This window comes from Myotis myotis, unplaced genomic scaffold, assembly GCF_014108235.1.
Source record: "Myotis myotis isolate mMyoMyo1 unplaced genomic scaffold, mMyoMyo1.p scaffold_m19_p_1, whole genome shotgun sequence".
Lineage (NCBI taxonomy): Eukaryota > Metazoa > Chordata > Mammalia > Chiroptera > Vespertilionidae > Myotis > Myotis myotis.
Window position 1 is genome coordinate 40,763,143 of NW_023416313.1, and position 20,467 is coordinate 40,783,609.

General features: G+C 36.2%; 1 pseudogene; it reads right to left on the reverse strand.

Annotated features, from left to right (window-relative positions):
- Positions 1 to 12,493: 12,493 nt before the first annotated feature.
- On the reverse strand, positions 12,494 to 13,012 carry LOC118652614 (annotated as a pseudogene).
- Between the last annotated feature and the right edge of the window lie 7,455 nt (positions 13,013 to 20,467).

Genomic DNA, 20,467 nt, shown 5'->3' on the forward strand with positions numbered 1-20,467 from the left:
TTTTCTATCATTATTTCTTCAAATAGGTTTTCAATATCTTGCTCTCTCTCTTCTTCTGGCACCCCCATAATTCAGATATTGGTATGCTTGAAGATGTCCCAGAGGCTCCTTACACTATCTTCATATTTCTGGATTCTTTTTTTTTGTTTTTTTTTCTGGTTGGGGGTTTTTTGCTTCTTCGTATTTCAAATATTTCACTTGATTCTTGCAATTCTCTAGTCTGCTGTTGGAACTCTCTATAATATTCTTTATTTCAGTCAGTGTATGCTTAATTTCTAGTTGGTCCTTTTTTATAACCTCGAGAGTCTCAGCAGATTTATTGAGAGTCTCACTAAATTTATCGACGGTTTCTAGAAAATTCTTGAAAAACCTTATAACAGTGGTTTTGAACTCTATATCCAGTAGTTTGCTTTCCTCCATTTCTGCCATTTGTGACCTGTTTCTTTGTCTCCACATTTTTTATGCTTCCTGTGTTGATAGAGTGGTTTTCTGTGCTAGGTGTCCTATAGGGCCCAGTGGCTCAGCCTCCCCAATTACCTGAGATGGACACTCTTGGTGCACCCCTTTGTGGGATGTGTGCACAGTCTTGTTGTAGTTAAGCCTTGATTGTTGTAGGTATCACTGGGAGGAATTGACCTCCAGGCCAATTGGCTGTGAGAATCAGCTGTGTCTGCAGTGGGAGAACTTCTGTGCTGGAGACACCCTTCTGGGGCAAGACTTGCTTCAGTGGGGCTTTGGGGCTCACTGAGTCTGCCCCCTGAGTGTGTCCCTTATGGATCTGAGGAGTTGTAATCTGGATGGTCCCACTCTGACCACTGGGTACACTGGCTCTTGGATTTCTAAGGAGGTGCTAATTTAGCCTCTGCCTGAGGCTACCCAGCAGGAGCTATGGAGAGATCTGCAGATTCCTCTTCTTTGTTTGGGGTTTGGAGGTGCCCAGATGAGGCCCAGCTGTGAAGCAATGCAAGCTGCTGTGGGGCCTACGGCCTTCTTTTGGAAGTTCTGGTTCTCTCTGACCCAGCTGCAGTTTGTTAGGTAATGTTCAAATTCCAAAGGGCCAGGCCTTTCATATGCAAAAGCCTCTGCGCACAGCTTGGGTGGGGTGGGGTCTCACGGAATCAACAGGGTGGAGCAATCAGCTATGGCTGCTCCTCAGTCCTACCCTAAGAGGCCCCTCGTCTCAGTGTCCCAGTAATCACTGCAAGCACCTCTGAGTAAAGCCTCCCTCGAGTTCCAAATGATACCAGACAGTCCAGTTTCCCCCGTATGAGTCTGGGTCCCCAGAGACTCGCCTGGAACTGGAGTTCAGAGCAGTCGGGAGCTTGAGATTGCCTCCTGATTGAAAAAGACAACCGTGTCCTCAGTTGCCACGTCTTTCCACATGCGCCTCCATATCTCTGCACTTTACTTCCGCACCTCCTCTGAGCCTCAGTGTGCTTTTCTCTTTCCTTTTAATTGTAGAATTTCCACTCAGCCAGCCTTCCTGTGGTTCTGGATGATGTCCGTTTTGTCTTTTAGTTGTATTTTGGAAATGGTTGTGCGAGGCAGCCATTTCCAGTGTTTACCTATGCTGCCATCTTGGTTTCTCCTCTAGGTTGGGCATTTTAAATTCTACATGTATGTATTACACTTTGTCCAATCTGCTATTAAAACCTATTTATTATTTTAGATGTTATATATTTTCTATCTATAAGATTGAGTTCATTTTATTGCAATTATTTGCTGAAATATCCATTACTTTGTCTACTTTCCAACTTCTCTATTTTCTTAAACATATTAACTGTTATTTGAAACTAGTCATATACTAACTCTCATATTTGGGTAAAATGGGGCCTATTTATACTGCCTGCTTTTCTATTGATTGTGGATAATGTCTGTTACCTTCTCTCATACCTAGTAATTTTGAATTGTATTCCAACAATGTGAAAAAAAAAATGCAGGGGCTCCAGATGATCTTATCTCTTTTCAGAGGTTTTGTCTTTCCTCTTTTAGTCACACAGCTTGAGAGACTGATTATTTAAATTAGATCAGAAATTAATCTGGAGTGAGATTGGGTAGAATTTTAGCAGACCAATTCTACCTACTTCTGTTCTTAGCTTGCATTCTAGAGCCAGACTGACTGGGTCATAATCTCTTCTCTATCTTTCCTAGATATATGATTATAGGGCAATACATTTGTTGACCTTTTTATAATTCTGTGTCTTCACTTGGATAACAGGGATAATAATATTTTTCTTTGTTCATTCCAAGACTCAATAAAAATACTTGAAAAAGACTTGAGACAGTGTCTGGCACATAGTAATTATACCCAAAAACAATAGGTTTTTTGTTATTTTATACACAATTTTTGTCATAGCTAATTTGTAGATATATACTCACAAATGTTAGTAATATCTACTTTGGCTTTCTAACCTCTAATGTTAAAAGCAAATGAAACATTGTTTTATAAGATAATATCAAATCCAGCAATGACAATCATTTCTTGTGCCATATTCTCCTATTCTCTCTAGCTGAGAAAACTCCTATTTTATTCAAATAGAGGAGATGTGTCAAATGTCTATCAGGAAAATATTACATTTCTCAGTATCTCATAGACATCTATCAGGAAAATATTACATTTCTCAGTATCTCGTAGACATCTAAGCAGGTAAAAGATTCAAGAAGAATTCACTAAGTGAAGCTACCTAGAAAACTTTTAAAGGATACGATTTTGGTGTGTACATATTGTGTTTTGCTCTTCCCTTTTATCCTGATGGAAGTCAGAACAATGGCTGGAGGTGAAGCAGCGATACTGTAACAGGTTGAAAATCATGAGAACAAAAACCCTGTTCCAAGGATCCCTTGATTAAGAGAAAGAAAGTATTTAAATCCCTGTTGGCAATTACAGACTTACTGTGGTTGCCCTGATTGTCTATACCTACATATTGCTTGTGAGAAAAATAAAATAATCTTCGGTTAAGCTATTGTAAAGCTGGTTTTCCATTATATTTCAATGAGAAGTTAGAGGAAGGAAATTAGACGGGGTTTAAAATCCATTCTGAAAAATTGAGAATACTGAATGCAAAAATAAATTCTATATATTAAAAATACAGAGAATGAAAAAAATTGCCTACTGAATTCTTCTTTCTTCATTTGTCTTTCACAAGCTCCAGTATTTTTATAATTCTTCAAATATTATAGATCTCACCTTTATTATAGTGGGTCAGATAGTTGTCCACACAGTCAGTTATTATTTTGTTTAAGTAGCTCAGAATAAAGAAAGCTTGATTGTCCACCCAGATGACAAATTTAAAGGGTATTTATATATGTTTTTAGTAACAACTATTTTGTTTTTATGTTTTCTAAAGCTTATTTCAAATACCTTTTTATAAGTTGTAAGCTCTGCTTCTTGAGGATAAGAAAATTGATAATTTACTAAATATAAATTATATTGCTATTGTATGAATGTGCATGTTCCTGTTCTAGTATACTAGAACAAGAGAGGATTTTTGTAATGCTCCCCTAATTGTGAAATTATGGACCTTAAAGCATGGATCCACTTCCTTGGCCTTAATTGTCTGAGTTAAAGTACATGATAGCAATACTATATTTTTCTTCACTTATCCACTCTCTAAGCTCTGGATCCTCCTTTGTACCTCTTCTACTTTCAATGAACTTTTGTATAATTTGTAAAAATTCAAATTCATTAGTTTTTTTTTTTATATAAATGTTATAACATCGCACAAAGTTAGTCCAGTGGTCTAAATTTTGATTCTAGTATGATTATAGATGATGCCTAATATTTTCCTGGTCTTTTTGTTCTTACCACTTTACTGTACCAGGTTCCATAAGACAAAAAATAGAGTGTATCACTCGGGTATACTTATGACATGTCACAAAGATGATTATATTGTAGTTTTATTCCTAAATTGCTTTATTTCATCCTTAACTATACTAAATTTATCTCCTAAAACTTTCTGTGTTCTCATCTTTGGCTTTATTCACATGAGTTTGATATCTACTGTTTTTTCCAGATAAGTAAATGATCAGTATCAACCATACTGAATGAAAACAAGATCTTTTTAGACTTTTGAAACAAACTGCATTTTTAACATAAACATTTTGTTCTGGGATAGTCATTTCACAGTTTAATTATTTGCCTTGCCAAAACTTACCATCACAAAATTTTGATTTGGACATAAATTAAAAATGTAATATCTTTGTTATTAAAAAGACTCAGCAGTATTTAAATTTTTGAATAAATGTTATTCTGGATAGCATAATATAATGTTATAGGCTCAGCTTGAATCAAACATAAGATGTACAACCTAAGCCAGGTTGGCTCAGTGGATAGGTTGTCAGCCTGTAAACTGAAGGGTTCCAGGTTTGATTCTGGTCAAGGTTATGTACCTGGTTGCAGGTTCGATTCTCTGATCGGTGTGCATGTCCTGATGGCAGAGCATGTAGGGTAACAGATTGATGTGTCTCTCTCACATTGATGTTTCTCTCTCTGTCTCTCCCCTCCCTTCTAGTCTCTCTAAAAAATCAATGGCAAAATATCCTTGGGTGAGGATTAACAAGAACAACAAAAAACGTAAGATACACAGTAGTAGTAATAAGAAGAAAATCAATACATGCATTCTTAAACCAGAGAGGATTTTAAAGTTCAAAGAATATTTTATTTATTTCACATTTAAATCGATCTAAATTTCCCATGCAGGTATTTCTATTCTACACATAATGGAAGTCTGGACATTGGGGGATTAATATTCATCACAACCTTTATTATTTTCACAATTTTACCTTATTTTCCATTGGGTAGTATTACAATAGTTACATTTAAATTATAAAACCTGCAGCTTTTGCTATTAGTGTCAAAATATGATGTATTAAAGCATATAGATTAACTATATATTTATGGAATTAAATTGATTTATCTTTGGCCTTTTGGAGGTGGCTAATATGTTACAAATGAAATATATATTGCATTTTCTAGAATTTCAATTGCTTTTCAAATAAATGAATCTGTATTTCTCTTCTTGAGCTAGTTATTTGAGGGAAAATATCTGCATTTTGCAATAAAATAAACAAAGGAGTTGTAAAGTTAAAAACACAATTCAAATCTGCCTGAGTGTCTAGATATGAACTAATTGTTAATATTTTAAAAAGTGATATTTTGCAAATGACTATAAAGCATTATGCATATTTAAAATGAATACATAAACTGGTTAGTAAATGTATCCAGGTGCGTAAATATCCAGGCAAATTATTAGATGTCATGTATGTAATCATATCCAGAATACAGACCACTTGACTATGTATGGTTATTCTTTAATCATCTGTAGATATAGGAATTCAAAACATTTATAAGATCTGTTTGTATCATTCCTCCCATTGCCATACTTGGTTAGGTGGAGCAAATAAAGGATGGGTAGAGGAGATTGTAAGAATGGGTGGATGATTAAGGCACATTTGCTAATTGAGAAAATAAGTAAATATTCTGAGGATAATGAGAGCTAGATTTGTCACTGTCTGAAAAGAAATCGCTAGCAGGGAGCTGAGTAGTGCTACATAGAGATTGTGTGTGTGTGTGTGTATATATCTGAATGCATATTTAAATACAGATGTATGTGTACGTATATATTAATGTAAACATAAACATTTTTCTCATATTAAATTCATATATATGCAAACATACAAGTACATGTGGATATATGTATGCAAATTATATATAACACTAGAGGCCCATTGCACAAAGATTCGCGCAATAAGCCTTCCTTCCCCTGGCTGCCGGCACTGGATTTCCTCCAGCACCTGGGACCCAGGCCTTTGGTCCGGCATCCGGCCACAGCAGCGAGGCCAGGCTTCTCTGCTCCAGCTGCAGTGGAGAAGCCAAGCCTCTTCAGTCGTCTTCAGTCTTCAGTCATCTTCAGTCTTCATTCTGTGCCTGCATATGCAAATTAACCACCATCTTTGTTGGGTTAATTTGCATACTCATCCTGATTGGCTGGTGGGTGTAGCAGAGTGACACCAATTAGCATGTTTCTCTTTTATTAGTGTAGATATTATATATGTGTATGTACACATATCTGAGTAAAGGGAATAGAGTAATTTGTTTCTTAAAAGTTTTCTGGTTTTGTCTACATTTGTACCTATTTGAAAATAGGAAAGTTATTTCCAAAAGTAAATTCCATCAGAAACATTATTTTTTTCATAAACCTCTAAAAATTAAGTACTTTTAAAAGAAAAGTATTGATGCAGGCCTAGAATTTCTAAAGTAAAATATATTATGTGGCCAATATAAACTTTAAAAAACAATTGTAATCAACAAGCAATTCTTGAACCTCCAACTTAAATCAATTCTGAGATTGACTTAGGAAAAGTTTTCCTTTGAGAGCAGTAAAAAAGTATCACAGTTTTCTAACAAAGTTTTTAAATGTCCCTTAAAATATTTTGAATATTGGTAAACAAAGCTATCTGCTTCTTAAAGAGCTTCTTCCTTCTCATGTCGAGTCTTAGGGTTGAATAGGAATATCCTGAAGCTATCTTCAAAAATCTTGAGGTGAGGACACATAATTCCATAGCACTACAAGGTGTGCTATTAAAAGTCATTTTTAAGACTTCCATAACTTGCCATTTATAATTTTCTATTACACTGCCTTTCCCGAAAGCGAATAATCTGAGGAGAAAAATTGCTTATCCTAAGAACTACATGCATAGTATACAAGCAAGAAGTATTTTGATTGATTGGTTAGGTAAACTCATTTAGTGAACTTATACCTTAAAAAAGGGGTCCTCAAACTTTTTAAACAGGGGGCCAGTTCACTGTCCCTCAGACCGTTGGAGGGCCAGACTATAGTTTAAAAAAAAACAACTATGAACAAATTCCTATGCACACTGCACATATCTTATTTTGAAGTAAAAAAAACAAAATGGGAACAAATACAATATTTGTATTTGCATGTGGCCAGCGGGCCGTAGTTTGAGGACCCCTGCTTTAAAATATAGGCAATTTTCAGAAATTAACCAAATTTAAAAATAATAAAACATTAATTCACGAAATCATCAATCAGTCCTCTAAGGCTATTATTCTTGTATAGTATTGTGAGATTACACAAAAGTAGACTATTTGAATATTGTTTAATAATAATAATAAAGATTGTCATTAATTAAAGGTTTATGGCATTTGTAGTAGAAGCATTATCTATATTATTCAATAAAATATTCATAATCATCTTGGAGAATGAAGAGGAAAGTAAATTAATATTTTATAAGCATTGTGTCAGGCAGTATTCCAAGCACTTTAAAAATGTTACTTCTACTAATGTGAATATGTTTAAAAGATAAGAAAATTAAATCTGAAAGTTATAGTACTAGTAAATATCAGTACACAGAAGTACAATTATACATGATTTTAAAATTCAAGATCATTTACTCATATATTAAGTGTAACAATATAATATGTATTTATTAGTTAAATGAGACAGAACAATCTTGTCAAAAAATTATTTATATTTAATCCTAAATATCATTAAGTACTTTCTGATTGCAAAATAACATTTAAGTTTTTGTGGGAAGTTTTAAAAATATATAATTTATGATTTCTGTTTTGTTTGTTTTTTTACTCATAGTATTATTAGGGAGATAAGACAGAAGCATAAGTATATTTAATATTAGATATTTTAATGCCAGTGCTCTTGTCCCAGCATTAAGAAGCGCTCAGGAATCTGGAGAAGGCTGTGCGTAGATGTTAAATAAGAGGAGTCCAGAGACGAAATATAATTTTGAAAGGCATTTGGGGGTCAGAGGAGCTTAGCTAAAGGAGCTAAGATCCAAGATCTAAATTCTCAGGTCTAAGATCTAAGGCCTTAGGTCTTAGGTCTCCTCGTCCCCAGAACCCCATGCTTTTTATTAACACAACTTGTCCTGAGGAGAGGCAGAGATATACACTTCAAAGGGTCAGGGTTTTTGTATACAGAGGCATTGTCAGAATGGGGGAATTAGCCTATGGCTGTATAGGTGTTTGGCCAGTAGGAGGCAATGGTATGTAGATTAAGATGCCCTTTAACTATCTGGCAGCCACGGAAATCAATTTAATGTATCCTATTCAGGTTTGGGGAAATGCCCTCAGCCATTCCCAGATGCAGCCCTGCTGTAATGCTGGAATTGATCTCCAGCAATATTTTAAATGCTTAAGAGTGAAGATGGTAAATCCTCTAGGATTGAAATGAAAGACATATTTTTCTCATTGTTATAGAGAAAGGGAAGTTTAAGTTAATATGGGCTCAAAGTCAATCCTTCTTTTATTTTTCTCTCAATGGCACTTAATTTAGAACAAATTTCAAAATTCTAGAAACACTGGGTAGCCCTAACCGGTTTGGCTCAGCAGATAGAGCAGCAGCCTGCGGAATCAAGGGTCCCAGGTTCGATTTCGGTCAAGGGCATGTACCTTGGTTGCGGGCACATTCACAGTGGGGAGTGTGCAGGAGGCAGCTGATCGATGTTTCTCTCTCATCGGTGTTTCTAAGTCTCTATCCCTCTTCCTTCCTCTCTGTAAAAAAAAATAAATAAATAAAAAATAAATAAATAAAATATTAAAAAAAACAGAAGTATCTTAAAAAAAAAAGAAAGAAAGAAACACTGGGTAAGTTTCTCACAGTTTAATAATCCAAAAACCATTATCAGACCACTATTAGGAATTCTTTGTTTTAAAAAAAAATTATCCTATATAATAAAAGCCTAATATGATAAGAGTCCAGTCATCAGGTCGGCCATTCAACCAATCAAAGCATAATATGCTAACGATATGCTAAGGCCACTCAACCACTCACTATGACATGCACTGACCACCAGGGGTCAGATGTTCTGACCAGTAGGTTAGCTTGATGCTGGGGTCTGGCCGATTCGGGACTGAGTGAGATGGGCCAGACATGTCCTGGAGCCTTTCCGTGATCCCTCCCCAGCTGGCCAACCTCCTGCATCCCTCTCCACCCTGATCATGCACTGGTGGGGTCCCTTGGCCTGGCCTGCACCTTCTCGCAACCTGGGACCCCTGGGGGGATGTCAGAGAGCCAGTTTAGGCTCAATCCCACAGGCCAGGCTGAGAGACCCCACTGGTGCACGAATTCTTGCATCAGCCTCTAGTAGCTACATAATAAGACACCATTTCCCATTGATTGACAAAGTCAGTAGTTCAAAGTCCATAGCATCATGTATTTGACTCTAACTTTTAGTCATCCAACAAACTTGAGCTTTTTACTTCCTATTTTTCAGGTGTTCAGCACTTTCTTTAATGTGAGACATTTAAACCTATATTATAGAAATTACTACTAATTGTTATATAGAATGGGCTGTTGACATTGATTAACAGATTCTGAGACTTGGATTTGTATACACAACAGTTTTGGAGGAGTGTCTCAATAACACCTTTGGGCAGATGGAGAAGATAAACTGTAATACAGTCTCAGTAAGTTCTCAGCCAATCCCGAAGAGATCTCTGAAGCTAGGATGGCCTTCAGGGGCTAGCCTGAGAGTTGCTATTCCCTTAATGGCAAGAGTATGAGCATCTTAATCCTAAAGAAGAGATCAGAGTATCTCACCATAGCATCCACTACAATTGTGAACAGTTATAACTAAATGTGAATTTCTGAGAAACATGTGGAATGTAATTTTGTTGACCTTTAATAAATACTATATTCCCTCAACTGTGATTTTCTGATATTATAATGTTTCTGAAATTAGGATGCATTTTATAATCAACTAGAAGCCTGGTGCACGAAAATTCGTGGGGGTCCCTCAGCCTGGCCTGCGCCCTCTCGCAGTCTGGGAGGCCTCAGGGGATGTCCAACGGACAGCTTCCCTCTGCAGGAGGTGACAGGGGGGATGATGGCAGCCCCATGCCTTGCCGCTGTTGGTTGCCGCCACCCCCGACTGCCATCCAGTCCCTCTGCTCACTGGCCTGGCTCCGCCTGTGCACTGGCCCCTCCTCCTGCTGACCAGTAGTTCTGCCATTTGGTCTATTTGCATATTAGGCTTTTATTATATAGTATGAGTACCTTTAGGTTCTTTTTCTGAAAAAGTTTTGGAACCAGTATTACACTTTATAAGAAATCCAACTATAAAATGGAGAAAATAAGAGTACGTATCAAATGGTGAAATTTAAGATAATGTATCATACCCTCATAAGGATATACCTGGTTTTAAGAGTCCCTTTCTGATTCCTTCTAAGCAGATAAGTGTGTGACTAACATTCTACTAACAAATCCATGGAGAGATCTTTAGCTAGGGTCTTGCTTTGTGGTTTTACTAAAAATCCTAGGGAACTGACTGTTAGTCATGTTGATTTTAATCCTATTAGGGTGACCTAGGATAACTGTTTATTTTTATGTTAGAATATATATTTTATAAATTATTATCATCCACAAGTCTTTCTGTAACTTTCTATATTGCCATTTTATCTTCTCATGCAAAATTTGAAAATCATTTGTTTCACTCCAATTACCAAACATAATTAGGTACCTATGGAATTTCCCAGGCTAGTACATCACTGCTTTGAGAGGTCATTTCTTTAATTGAGAGAAATGTCTTAATATAAAGGTAGTAGGGTTAATCATTTGCAACATCTTTCATGAAAGAACCTCTATAAAATCATGTTGGCTGACCAGCGAAGACTCCTTAAAGCCATAGATTTAGAAAGTGCACTTTCAAATATTTGTATAAGATAATTCTTTAGTGAAAGCTGCAACATATTTTTTCATATGGAATCAGATTATAATATGATTAAAATTAGATTAAAATCTGATTTTAACCTGAAATCAAAATGTTTCCTTAAGTTTATTTTTCTAACCTTTCATACAAGGTATTTCTATATATATATCCAGATCCTCTAGAGAGCAAGTAATCTATGATTTCTACACACACATCCCTTGACCTTAATAGTATGAAATACTGACATGAGACATGGTGTTAGTAAGAAGACGCTAGAGAAGGGTTTTGCCTCTTTTAAAACAAACAAACAATGTGATCATATGTGCTTGGTCTAATTCATCTCACTATGTGAATTCTATGCAGAATAAATGAGTCAGTGTAAGACAAAAATGGTTGATTTAAAGTGATTGAGTAAAGATCTGCGTATGCCTTAGAGTGGATTCACAGAAGAAACATTCATTTCTAGGATTCATATCTGAATGTAAGCTTATGGTTGACCTAAACATTGTACTAGACCAGTGGCTCACCATATCACCCCAAACGCTGAAAGCACATAAGCAACAGAGTGAACTTTGAGACTTAGAGAAATTGCAGGAAAAGTAAATCCTGATGAGGAAGGAAAAATAGGAGTCAAAAATCTATGAAATATTTATGGTTTTTGTTATGTATCATTTTAATAAGAATGCAAATATTGTGAATGCTTTCTACTCATACAGTACTGACATTTACTAAATGGAATTCCATTATTTGACCTTCTTCTGTAAACATTGACATTGCACTCACATTTATAATAGATTTCTGTCTGTTTTACCACAGTTGAATGTTTCCACCGGGATGTTATTAGTTATTATGGCTGAAAATGCACCTGCACCAGCTGTGCGCCTAAGTATAAAGAAGGCACTAACCCAAATCCCGGAGTCTCTTAACAGACCTTTGCTGCATTACTGCCGTGGATCCAACATCTATCCTGAAACAGCAGGAAGAACACTTCTTCCAACACTTCATTTCCATAGAAATAAGGATCTGACTTCTACTCCTGCTTTCCCTCTTAGCAGTATCTACTGCCCCCTTCCTTGCTTTTACCCATTAGCTGTAGACAGCCTCCAGTTGCATTATAAAACTATTGAAAAAAGAGGATGAAGTTAATTGAGTCATAGGAATGTAGAAATGTTAAGAAAAAGATCAACACACGCAAGTTTATTTGAAAGCACAAAGAGAATGGGGACAAGCAAGAGCTTAATCTGTGTGTGTTTTTTAAAAACTATTGACTTGTTAACACAAATTGCATTACTGAGATGCATTCTAAGATCAGAAATTTCTTTCCAAGTAAATTTTCTATTTAGAGTAAACTCTTTTAGTCATTACATTTTTTAATAATTCCATGGATGTTGGAGTTGGGGACAGACATCATGTCAATATCCAGTAAAAATGCTAAGAACAGTATGCAGTAGCTAAAACTGGAGGAAGAAAACACTAACCCAAAATATGAATTAAAATACATCTTTCATAAATACTGTCTCTAAATTGATAAAGATATTTACAGACAATATGAGGTTTTTGTTATATTTTCAACTGGCATGATTTTTTATTTTTTATTTTATTTTTATTTTTTTTATTTTTTTGACAGACAACTGTTTAGATTTTATTTCATAATCATAAACTTAACTCTGCAATCCAGCTAGACTGGGAAGGAGTAGGGAAATTATGGAACCCAATAAGCTGGCAAGAGCACATAGATTATAGAACATTCCAAGCAAATTGGGGTGAAGGGGTGCTCTCCTGAGCTACAGAAAGAATGGTCTGGTGGTTAAGATAAAACACAAGTCAAATTTATTAGAGTTGCCCGCAGTCAGCAATGGTGATCTTCTTGCTGGTCTTACAATTCCTGGACCCAGAGCGCTCCATGGCTGTCACAATATCCATGCCGTCTTTCCCCTGGCGAAGGCCGCATGCTTGCCATCCAACCACTCCGTCTTGGCAGCGCAGATGAAAAACTGGGAGCCGTTTGTGTTCGGTCCAGCACTTGCCATGGACAAGATGCCAGGACCGGCATGTTTCAGGACTAAGTTCTCATCCTCAAATTTCTCCCCATGGACGGACTTGCCGCCTGTGCCATTATGATGTGTGAAGTCACCACCCTGGCATATAAATCCCGGAATAATTCTGTGAAAGCAGGAACCTTTAGAACCAAACCCTTTCTCCCCAGTGCTCAGAGCACGGACGTTTTCTGCCGTCTTTGGAACTTTGTCTGCAAACAGCTCGAAGGAGACGCTGCCCAGGGGCTCGCCCTCGGCAGCCCTCGGAAGTAAACGGTGGAGTTCCCCATGGGTTGTCACGGGCGGCTTCCGGGCGGCGTCGTCTGCAAAGCCTGGCATGACTTTTTAACTAAAATAATTACCAGGAAGTTATTTTTATGTTATACATATAGTCAGTTTTATTGTATTTATATACTTCCAAATTTCAAACATAAAAATGTCTGAATACTTATTATTCTGAGGCTTATTTGTCTTGATTTTACCTCAATAAAGTAACTTCTAATGAATACATTGACAACTTAATATGATTTGTGTAGGGGTGTAGACCCTACTTGAATTGGCCTTATGCATCATTACCATTTTTGTTTTCTCTTTCATAGTATGTTATAGAGTAATTGAATGAGGAAACTGCCATATTACTACTTAATAATTGGATATTTAATTATTGGAGATAAAAACAAAAATAGTAAAAACAAAAGACAGAAACTACATATAGTATCCCTGTGAATCAACAAATGCAAAGCCTAAGTAAATTTTGATCTAATATAGAAAAAAATAGAATGAAAGTGAAAAATAGTTTAATTCTCTTCACCAATTAATTTCTTTATCAAATATTAAGCCAAATTCAAAGCAAAACTCTAGATTAGGTTTGTGTAAGGGAAAATGTGAAGAATGGGAAAGAAATTAAGATTGCTACAGCTTTGACAGAAATGGAGCTTCATATATTCTATGTATATAACAATAATTAAGTATATGAATATAATTCAACATAATATAGTTGCAATTAAAATTCTGCCAACTATTTGTAGTCTTGGGTAAAGCAACCAATCATTGAGTTAGAACTAAATTATTCTTAGATCACTTTATATGTGCCACAGTAGTTGCCTCACTCACTTTATTAATCAATGTATTCCCAAGTCAAAGTATCATTCTTTCTTTTTCTTTATTAAGATATTACATATGTGTCCCTATTCTCCCATTGCCCCCCCACCCAGCCCCGCTCATGCCTTCACCCCCTAGTGTCTATGTCCATTGGTTATGCTTATATGCATTCTTATTATCTGGAAACTACTATGGATAATAAGTAATTCCATGCTACTCATAGCAGCAGGGGGGGGGGAGTAGAAAACAAGGATATTAAGCCTAGATGACCAAGGTTGATAAGTATCCTACATGCTATGTTTACTTATCTTCAAAACATTTACTAAAAATTTGACAAAGGAGGCAAGAGCATACAATGGAGTCAAAACAGTCTCTTCAATAAATGGTGTTGGGAAAATTGGACAGATACATGCAAAAAAATGAAACTAGACCACCAACTTACACCATACACAAAAATAAACTCAAAATGGATAAAGGACTTGAATGTGGTCGGGAAATCATAAAAATCTTAGAAGAATCCATAGGCAGCAAAGTATTAGACATCTGTCATAGCAATATCTTTACCAATACAGCTCCTAGGATAATGGAAACTAAGGAGAAAATAAAATAAGGGGGCTACATTGAAATAAAAAGCTCCTGCACAGCAATAGAAACCATCAACAAAACAACAAGAAAACCCACTGCATGGGAGAACATATTTACCAATGTTATCTCCAATAAGGGTTTAATTTCCAAAATTTATAAGGAACTCATACATCTTAACAAAAGGAAGATAAACAATCCAATTAAAAAATGGGCAAAAGATCGAAGACACTTTTTGAAAGAGGACATACAAAAGGCCAAGAGACATATGAAAACATGCTCAAAGTCACTAATCATCTGAGAGATGCAAATCAAAACGACAATGAGGTACCATCTCAGACCTGTCAGAATGACTATCATCAACAAATCAACAAATGACAAGTGCTGGGGAGGATGCGGAGAAAAAGGAACCCTTGTGCACTGCTGGTGGGAATGCAGACTGGTGCAGCCACTGTGGCGTTTCCTCAAAAAACTAAAAATGGAACTTCCATTTGAGTCAGTAACCTCACTTCGAGGAATATATCCCAAGAAACTAGAAACACCAATCAGAAAGGACATATGCATCCATGTGTTCATAGCAGCACAATTCACCATAGCTAAGATCTGGAAACAGCCTAAATGCCCATCAGCAGATGAGTGGATTAAAGAGCTGTGGTACATCTACACAATGGAATACTACACTGCGGTAAAAAAGAAGGAACTTTTTACCATTTGCAACAGCATGGATGGATCTGAAGAGCATTATGCTAAGCGAAATAAGCCAGTTGGAGAAAGATAAATATCATGTGATTTCACTCATTTGTGGAATATAATGAACAACATAAACTGATGAACAAAAATAGATCCAGAGGCAGAAGCATCGGATAGACTGTCCAACATCAAAGGGGAGGCAGGGGAAGGGGGGTAAGAGATCAGCAAAGGGCTTGTATGTATGCGTGTAAGCATAACCTATGGACACAGACAGTAGGGGTGTGAGGGCATGTGCTGGGAATTGGGAATGACTGGGGAGAGATCAATGTGGGAAAAAGGAGACATATGTAATACTTTAAACAATAAAGAATTTAAAAAAAATAAAAATAAAAACATTCACTAAATAATTAATGCAACCCAAAGCAAAATTGGATGCTTGAACCAGGAAGAAAAAAATGTCAAACAGCCCCAAATTTCAATCTAATTAAATTAAAGCCTTGTACCAAAGTTCATTAAAAAAAAAATAATAATGGTTTAGTATTTTCAAAAAAGCTAGACCAGACATTATAGGGTAGCCTTTCTTAAGGACAGGGCAAATCATATTCCCACAAATTAGTGGCAATTCCTATTTTATAAAGTCAAGAACATTGTGGCTCTAACTATTGCTTAAGTAATTAGTTAAATTACTGGATATTCTTTCAGAAGAATTTTCATTACGGTTTCAATGAAATTATAAATAGATCCATTTTGTGTGGAAAACTAAAAGTCCACCAAATAGAATTACAATAGTTTTGTTGTAGCATTAATATTATAATTAGCTTTTCATTAAAAATATAATTTGCCATTACAGAAACAACAATAAGAACAACGACATGATAGCTACTTTATTTGGAACATCTATTCTGTGACAAATTGAACAAACAATTAGAAAATGTCAAGTGTTACTTAATGTTCACAACAGCCTTGAAGCAGATGTAATATTTTTCCATTCATTAAAATGATATGATTTATGATAAAACTGAAACTACACAATACATCAATTTACCTAGCTTAAGGCAGAAGATAAAATGAACTAGAATCTGAACAATATCCAAAACATCAATAAATCTACCCTTAGCAATATATAACTTAAGGATTCATTATTTTTAAATATTCAGGACTCTGTAATCTCATTAGTGAAATAAGACTTTTGGACTAATTGATATCAAAGGTCTTTTTAGATTTAACATTCTAAGTTTTATTATTTACTCAGAATTATCAAAGAAAAAGCCACTGATAGAACCATGAAGAAGAGACTGAGTGAGGTCATCCTTGTAACCTATGTAATGAGACGTAATTAAAGAATTTTCTCTTACTAATAACCTATTTATTAATATCTAGCAATAACAATGCTATTAAGAGATTATTCTGCCTAGAGAGCAGAAATGGAAGATGTAAATTGTTAACATTTGGATAATACAGAGAATGAGAGAAGAGAATTGCTCTGGCTGGAACAAGTAGGTGAATTCAAGTAACATTTACTGAAATGGTGAAGTTTGACGGGGAGTTTGGGGTGGTAGTTTGAGAGGGACAAATGTGAGTTTTGTTTTGGACACGTACAGTTTGATCAGAGGTTAGGTACTAGATTTGGCACTTGGGTTGAATTATTCAATAAATGAAAGTAATGAATATGTTTAAAGCTTTAAAATAAATAGAACCAGAGTCATAGAAGAATCAAATAGAGTGTCCAACCTATGAGGGAAGGTGGGGAGTGAGGGGGTAAGAGATCAACCAAAGGACTTGTATGCATGCATATGAGCATAACCAATGGACACAGATGGGGAGATGAGGGCATGTGCTGGGGGTTGGGGGAGGCCAGGGAGAGGTCAATGGGGGGGGGGAGAAAGGAGACTTATGTAATACATTAAACAATAAAGAATTTAAATTAAAAATATGTATATCTATATATACATATATAGATACATCTATATATAGATATAGATATGTTGCCAAATTACCCTTTAAAGAGCTTGTCAATTTATCATGCCCACAGGCAATGTATGAAAGTGCCTATTTTTTCACACTGTTGCCAGGTGTTAATATTTAATATCTACAAACACCTTTGCCAATTTTACAGACTAAAACAAAATGAGAACATTCAGGGATGAAGCATAATAGAAGGTCACTTTATAATGCTTAAACTGTGATGTAAATTCTATCCAAAGATGTCATCGATGGCTATAAAAGTGTGAAATAATTAATAAAATTTACAAATCATTAGAAAATAAATATTGTTTAGGTTTTAAGATATAGAGGCCTCAATTTTAGATTTGGTGAATTTGAAGTAATTGTGAAATTAAAATTACCTGTTATAACAAGTATTGGTGATGTGATGTGTTAGACATCAGGTCAGTGCATCACAAATTACCCAAATCATAGAGACATAAAATAGCATGCATTTATTATCTCATGACATCAGTAAGTCAAGAATCTGAGTATGGCTTGACTGGACTAGACTCAGGATCTTATAAGATTGCAATCAAGGGGTTGCTGGGCTTAATTCTTTTCTAGAGCTCAGTATTCTCTTTCAATAATTGATAGAATTCAATGGTTAAAGGATTGAAAAACAACTCTCTCTCTCTCTCTCTCTCTCTCTCTCTCTCTCTCTCTCTCTCTCTCTCTCTCTCATTGCTGTCAGCCAGGGCTGCCTTCAGTTCTTTGCAATGTGGCCCTTAGGAGAATTCACTCTAGTCTGCTAAAATAGAGTCTTAGGATGGAACGTAACCTGACCTAACCATTTTCCAATACTTTATTGGTTAGAAGCCATGTACACATTTTCTCCACACAAAAGGAGAGGGGATTATACAAAGGTACAATTCATGGTCACCCTAGGGCAGGGGTCCTAAAACTACGTGGCCCGCCGGATGTTTTTGCCGCAGCTGCCTGTTGCTTAGCAGCCTACTAGTTTTTTTTTAAACTATAGTCCGGCCCTCCAATGGTCTGAGGGACAGTGAACTGGACCCTTGTTTAAAAAATTTGAGGATCCCTGCCCTAGGGTATATTCACCACATCTCTCCTTCAAGTTACTGAAGTATAGAATAGAATCATCCTGTGGTTTGATTAGGATACGTGTGTCTGCAGGTATCATCTCACAATGTCAGAAGAATAATGGTAGGTCAGTTCCAACACTGATATTGCAAGTTTATGAAGTAGTTAATGATGGTGGTGGTGATCATCTCCACCTTGCCATCCGACAGCTTGTGTGCTGTCTCTCTCCTCATGGTAACAAATTGGGCTCAATAAGGCCCAGGCTTCATGTACATACATACATCAAGTAATGAAGAGACAGAATGCCTTCTGTTCACTTTTAATGAAGAGGAAAATTTCTCATACTTCTCAGATGCAATGGCTGGGATTTAATTACATAACTAGCCCTCGCAGCAAGTGTGTCTGGGAAAGCATGTGTCTTTTTCAGATTCTAGAGTTTTAGAAATAAGTCTTTTATCAAAGATGGAGCATGAGAGCATGGCTGTTGGCAGTAGCAAGAGAAATATAATTTGTATTATTAAAATTGTTTTTCAATGAAAACACACACAGTTTTATCCCAAAGTCTACGTACATAAATAGTTAGTATATCCAAAACTTGTAGAACATACTACACTCCTCCTAAGAAACTCAAATTTTCATCTTATCAATAAGAAGCATCTGTTGTATTTCAGTTTCAACTTTGACTCTTGCAGAGAAATATGTTTCTAATATTTTACATCATGGCTCCTCTGAAAAGAAGGGAGTACCAGTGAGAAATTTCCCACCCTTCTCAACCCGAAACTCACTGGAAACAAACTGTTCTCCTCAAGACTTCAAAGAACCTCACAATTAGGGATCCTGATATACAACTATGTTTTAGATCTCCTTTCAATATATTCCATACAGTATGTCCAATTCAGTTTCTCATCTGAGGAAGGCTTTGCATGCAAGATGACACAGCATGTGCTTGTTTTAAATGATGCCTTGGCTCAAGTCAAACGGAACTCCTTTCTATTATTCCTACTTAAAAGAAAAATGTCATTTGAAATCCCAAGATAAGGCAACAAATTGGCCATAATTCAACTATGTCTATGGTTTTATATGACATTTGGCACATTTTAAATCCTCAAGCAAAACTGGAGTTTCAAATTACTTGACTATCTTCCTGCATCATGAAAATTGCTTCAAAAGTCTTTCAGGCACTAATATATTTAGGATCCAATTACAGGCTTTCTGTAAACAAGTAATTTCCCTAAGTAGCTAATAAAGTTTTGTGTCTCCATTCATCTTCCTGTTTTTGATAGATGGCGAAGAAAATGCAACTATTTCAAAGGATTTTTGTCTTGGCAATTGAGATTTTTTAGAAATTCTGTTTATTCTTTTGTAATATAAATTACAAACTGCTATTGTTTGTTTTCATTGACAAAATATTTTTTCCAGATGTGACAACAAAACCAAAAAAAATTTAGATAACAGGATTTAGACAATTAAATAATTGAAATAAAACATCATTTAAAATAATAGATGTTGACAAGTAGGATAAATATTGCTCAAAGCTAACACGTGTTTTATCTTAGATGCCAAGTGGAGGAAATACAATTTTCTTCATACAAAAACTTTTATATCACTATTTATTTTAGCCTTCTCACAAAGTAATGTACTTGTGGGTTTTTTTGTAGTCACTGTTATCTTATCTAATAATAGGCAAACATGGTAATTGACCATACCTTCGCTACACCTCCCATTGGCTAATCAGCACGGTATGCAAATTAACCACCAACAAAGATGGCGGCTAATTTGCATACTAGGTTACAAGCCTTGGAGTGAAGTCTGACGGCCCGGGGCCGGAGCAGCGAGGCCTCGCACCCTGGTGCCAGGCGGAGCATAGAGGCCACACAGCCCTGGGGCCTGCTAAGCTATGAAGCCTGATAGCTCCAGGGCAGCTCTGGCCAGAGCCCAGCCAGAGCGAAGGCCTGGGTCCCGGGTGCGGGAGGAAAACCGGTGCCAGCAGCCAAGGGAAGGGAAGGCCTATTGAACGAATCTCTTCGTGCAACAGGCCTCTAGTTTTAATATAAAATAAGATAAGAGAATAAGGATAGAATTTTTTTAGGATTGTGTAAGGGCTAAATAGGTAATAACCTATCTCTTTCAAGTTCTGAACCGGACACTGAAATAGTCTGATAAAAATGTCAGCTTTACTATTATAAATAGCTGAGTGGCGGTCATGACTTTTGATCTGTTAACAAAGTGCTTGGTAATACTTGGTAATACTGAAATAGAGCACCTTTCTGTCATCCTCTTTCCTGCCCTCTTTACACCAGATGGGTTCCTGTCAGAGTGGCCATGCCTTTGCAAGATCTGGGACC